We start from the raw sequence: 6,128 nt of genomic DNA on the forward strand, positions 1-6,128 counted from the left end.
CTTGCACCGACCACAGTGCTAGCGTAAAATATCCTCAGTGGTAGACAGATGATGAGTTAGAATCTCCTTGCAATCGGCCTAACCCTGGGATTCTACCGTGGTTTTCCACTCTATATAACTCAAATGCTGGGCCAGTTCTATCAAAAAATCCTCCACGGAGGCAGATTACTCGTAACATTTGATTCAGGAGTTCCTTTGTCTTCTGGATTGGGTTCAAAACTACAACACCACGGAGTAGCACAAAATTACAAAGCATTAGCAGTCGTAAACTCAAAATCGAGTCGGCTATTCAACAATGGTTATAAGATAAATAATAAAAAGGCTGAATTTACTTGCGCTGGTGAAATGCAAAAGTACCATTTTACCGTTAGTACCGTAAAGTTAAGAAAACGTCATTAATGTTAAATAAATTCACCTGGAATATTTATATGATTGATTATCAAAACGAATCCGAATGCTGCTATGTTTTGATAATCAATTATTTACCGACAAATTCAGTTGAAGAATTTTTGACAATTGACTGTTGATAATTGACCCAGAAATGACAAACTTTCGTCAGGTAGTCAGATATCTGTTTATATCATACTTGATTTTTATATTCAATAAAACTCAACATCAAAAGCAGGAGTATAAAGAAAACACAAATTCGAGCAACGATAAAGTCATTTTGCTCTCCGCTATAACTAAAGAAATTGAAAAAAAAATGAAAAATTAACATGGGAAAATAAAACCGGAATAACGCACAAAGAACAGTTTCTTCGCAATACAGCAGCCAATTTATGGTCATCTTAAAAGATAATGAAAAGTAGGGTAAAGTTGAAGAGGCCTTTACCACTACCATTATCTTCATATTTCGATCTAAAGGTTTTTAAAAAGAATAGCAGCAAAAATGTTTAAAATAATAGTATGGAATAGGTTATTGTTTGAAAAAGAGGCGGTTAAAGTAGGGCTGTATTATAGATTAGTTTTCTTTTATTGGTTTAAAATTATCATCCCACACGCCCGGTAGTTGAAGAAACGTGCTTTAGATTGCTAATAGAGATTAAGATATTTGTTAAGTTTCCGTTTTGGAATCATCTTTTGTTTCTAAATTATGTATAAGAATTGATTAAGACTGCTTAAAATTGCTTATTATTTATAGTATCAGATTCATATTACTATATTATAGGCCATGGTTATTTGATGAAAATATTATATTTTTAGAAAATTTGAGGCAGTTTTTGAATCCCAAGAAGGTTTGCTTAAATTATTTTACCCCACTTTAATTTACTTACACTCTTTGAAAAAAAAAATTCCAATGCCCACCTGTGTTAACATCCGTCAATTCATGCATATTCATACATGAATTGCATCGTGTAATTCATGTGTGTAATTCATGCGTGTAATGCATGCGCATAATTCATGCATGCGATTTTGTTGACCTCCCTTTCAAGAGCACCATATTAGGTGGGCCAACGTCGCTCCCACAGTGAGGACAGATAAGTACAGAGAAGGAAAGAACATCCATGCCTTGCCCAGGATTCGAACCCAGAACCTTTCTGATGCAAGGACAGTTCTCTGCCCCCTACACAGGCTGGTCGGCTCTCTTTGAAAATATTTAAGAAAAGAAAAGCATTTCTACTTTAAGAGGTCAAAAGGTCTGGGGTAGCACAGGGGTTAAGGAATCGGTCTCCACTCCGAAAGGCCATGATTTTATGCTCGACTCGGCGAAGCCAACAGAGTACATGCAATATTTGTGCTTGTCTGTGCAATCTGAACTTTTGTGGTCGCTGAGCAGTATTATTGGTACAGGGATTTGGAGTAAATTTCCTTCCCCTTCAGATCTACGTCTAAATTGAGGACGTGATTTCACGTATGAATGGCGATCCCTGCCTTCTTGTCAAACGAAAGCTGCACTTTCTGGCTTAATTCGCAAAGGCCAATGTCTGTGGAGCTTGGCTTGTCGAAGTGTCATAAGAAAAAATAACAGCAGAGGTCATAAGACTTAAAGGAAGATCAGATGGTAGAATTGAATATACACACTTGCCACGTGGCGTGTCAGCAAAAAAAAGTGGTGACTTAAATTAAAAAAACAATTGGTCTCGCTTTTCTTAAAAATAAAAAGTCGTTTCCTGATAAAAATACATCAATGTAGAAAGATGAGCCACGGTGGCTCAGGGGATAGAGTGTCCGCCTTCCAATTAGGTGACCCGAGTTCGAATCCCAGCGATGGCTAGTTGATACAAACTCCACATCTGGCTCGCACCGTCAACAGTGCTGACGTTAAATATCCTCAGTGGTAAACAAATCATGGGTTAGAGTTAGCCGTCACGGTTAGCCGTCAGGCTAACCGTGGGAGGTTCCCGTGATCATCCTATCCATGTAACTCAAATGTGAGTTAGTTCCCTCAAAAAGTTCTCCACGAAGGAAAATTTCTCACAATGCTTGATACAGGAGTTCAATTGTCTTCTGGATTTAATTTATAAAATTATGTAGAAAATGTTATGAGTGATATAAGTAAATAAATGCTCGAATCAGTAGTGGTGAACATTGCAATCAATAAGAATAAAAATTGAAAAATCAGCAGAAGTAAAAATGTATAATGAATTCAGAAAATTGTGATTTTTTCCATTTTCTAAAAGAATAACACAATTTATATTATTTTTCAGCATTTTTTGCATTATCTATTGCCAATTTCAAGCACTCAAATCGTTATTTATTTTACATTTATTCCAAAAAAATTATGTCCATAAAGGTATTTAGGTCCTTTAAACATAGTTGCGTATGCGGCTGCACACGTGTTTTCTTATTAGTTTATCTATGTTTGTGTGATTAAAAAGATGACTTTTATTAATTTTTTAATAAAAAAATTCACTTAATTTTCTTAATTATGGTTTCAAATATGGTTTGGAGTCAATTAAATGTAATTAGAGACATATAGTGCAGGCAAAAAAAAATAATGCGAAGGTCAAACCAGCTACTGCTATAAACATTTTTTTTTTCCGCACCGTAATTAAGATTTCATTTGGTTGACCTCCATTGTTATTTTCGCGAAAATATTTTGCAAGTAAAAGTTATTTTTTGCAAAATAATAAAAATATATATATTTCTTAATTCCATGAATTGTCAATTTTAGAGATTAAAACACTCAGAGAAAAAAATTTCAGTAAAACCATGAAATAATTCAAAATTCTGAAAAAGTTCTTTTATTTTCTTAATTAAACTTATCTTAAAAATAAAAAACAGAAAATATGGAAAAAAATGTAGCTGTATAATGTTTATTCAATGCAACCTTTTGCTCTGAAACGTAATTAGCCAGTCGAAATTGTTATTCGCAATTTTTAAAATTTTGATTAAAAAAATTGATTTTATATGCTATTTAGCTACAAAACGTAGTAAGATTTTTTTTGCCCAACTAATTTTTGAAAACAAAATTTTTTTTTTAAGGAATACCAGGAATTGCCAAAAAAAATTATTACAATAAACATTGTAGCCAGTCAGACAACAATAATTCAACAAATGTTATAAGCCACTAGAAATGCAAAACCATATGCTTTTAAACGTTTATTACCCGCTATTCTTTAAACAACGTAAAAAGCTGAGGTACGTCGCTTCGCTTAGAATGAACTGTCTGAGGTCGCACTTGCTAATGTCCTGATGACTATAATTTTCAAACGAAATTTCCGCAAAGGGTCAATTTACCTAATTTTTAAAAGCAACTCTTTCCAAAATACTTGCGCGGAATAAACCTTTAATCAAAACTTCTAAAGATCAATGAGCCGCTAAAATTAAGGAATATTCTTTTCTATATAAACTTCGTATCTGATGACGCTATTCCAAAACAGGTAGTGCGAACGGAACGACCTTAGTCTTTATTCTGATCACTTCCGCTAACTTGATGAATCGTAAGATGATGTCTTAAGTCCAGTGATGCATGGATTTAGCAGTATATAGGTCCACTTTCAAGAAGATTATAAGTCAGGTATAGGTCGGAATGATCTTACTAAACTTAAATCGCTATAATTATGAAAATAGGATAGACAATTTCGAATTAAACTATGTAATATGCGTGAATTAAAGGAAAGTAATTTTTAATTTTTTTTTTTGGAGAAAGTGGTAAATATAGTTGAAAGTGTTTTCTCAATGAATCTATAAATAAAGGAATTCGTTTTTTAAGATTAAGATGTCTTTCACTGACACGAAATAAATGCTATGGTTCGCTAATTATGTCCTCTTAAAATGTATAATTAAATGAATGAATTGATGTATTTTATGCAGATAAACATATATATACCAATTTATTTCACGCCAGTATGTTAATTAGTTGGGACTAAAATAAAAAAATTTGACCAATTCAAATTATTTCTTATGTCCTAGGTTTGTGATTGTAATTGCGTTTTGATAGAAATGGTTCAATAAAATGTCTAAGATTAGAAATGGTCCAATATAAGAATATGATGAATGAAAATTTGTAATTTATTTATTTATATTCCATTTTTTTTTTGTTGTTCAAAAAATATCCCTCATTTCGGATACACTCTAAAAAATTCTGGTATACTTTGGGTGTATTATCTGTAAAATTCCTTTCACAGTAAAATCCATTTTTACCGTAAAATATCATACCGTAAATTTTACGGTAATATTTATTTAATTTGAATGATTCGGTGATTTTGCAGTAATTATTACTGAAAAAATTATCATATATCTGGTATTTTGTTCCGTAACTTGTTTCGGTGAAAATGGATTTTACGGTATAAAATGCCGTTACTTTTATATCGTAACTTAAACCGGAATATTTTACAGTGTACCGTTAAACAGTTGACTTATTCATTAGTTATATAAACTTGAAGCTTCTTGAGAACTCATACTCATATGTGTTGGTTATCTTAGCATCAGCCCCGCTAGTGGCTCCAACTAATTCATCTGAGTGGAAATAAATGATAAATCGCCGAAGCGCAACTGAAATGCTTCTTGAGAACCAGGGCTGAAAGCCCTTATATAGCAAGACGGAAAAGTGCAAAAACTGGTACGAAAGACATTTCCTTTTAGCATTTTTTTTTAGAAAAATAGCATATCTGCAACTATCAAGATTTCTTTTATAATTTTAGTCTATATATAAAACTGCCTATTTTCCAAGGATAAAGTAGATATTGTTGAATAGTTTTAAAAAGAATAAGTTAACTCCTCCCGAAAACTAGTTATAACTGAAATGGTTTTACTACCAGCCTTTCCTCTTTTCCGTCTCGCTTTCACCCCTGTTGAGAACATTAAGAGAAAAATATAAAAAAATAAAATGCAGTATTGTGCATTATTTTGGAAGAGTTGGTTATAAATTTGGAAATTACGATGTTCAATTCTTAAAAACAAGATATATTCAGTTCTTCTAATCATAAATCTTTCATTTTTCTGACAAAAAAACGCTCAAATCTCAAGCGACGAAAAATAGTTACCCAACTTCCAGCGTCAGAGTGACTGATAGAATTACCAGGACAACAACTCAATACACATTTAAATGTTCAGATTTCAATTTTTATTTTTTATTTTCTTTTGACAAAATAAAAGAACTTCAAAATATTTATCAAATAAACTAAATTAAATTATGGTTTTCAAATGTATTGATTTGAGTTCAAGATATCTTTCTTATTAGAGTAAAATACTCTATTACAAATTAGTATTTTAATTAATATATGTCATTATTTATTCTCTAATAAGGCTTAGGTTGAAATTAATTTCATTTGGCTTTAGATGTACCTTTCTGAGTTGTAATTAATAACTGCATAAAAAGTTAGCGCACATTAGCTCCATAGTTTGCCTAAACTAATCTCGTTAGAGTGGACAAAAACAACCTTTCATTGAAACAAATTATCATCGTAAAACTAAACAAGTTTTTGACTCCGGGTATAAACCAGAACGTCCAAATTATTGTTAAAAAAATAATTCATGAGTTAAAAATTATATTTAATAAGATTTCTTAAGAATTTTGTAAAACATGTACACACAAGCCCCCTCTTCCCTATTGGGTTAAATATTTTTGAAGCAATAAAATTTCTCAAATGTTACTCAAACTTTCAGCTTGTTTTAGAAGCTAAGTCAATGTTTTGGATCACATATTGTTGCTATGTGATAATGAATCAATTTGTGAGAGGTTC

The sequence above is a fragment of the Parasteatoda tepidariorum genome, chromosome X2 (assembly GCF_043381705.1).
Source record: "Parasteatoda tepidariorum isolate YZ-2023 chromosome X2, CAS_Ptep_4.0, whole genome shotgun sequence".
Classification (NCBI taxonomy): Eukaryota; Metazoa; Arthropoda; class Arachnida; order Araneae; family Theridiidae; genus Parasteatoda; species Parasteatoda tepidariorum.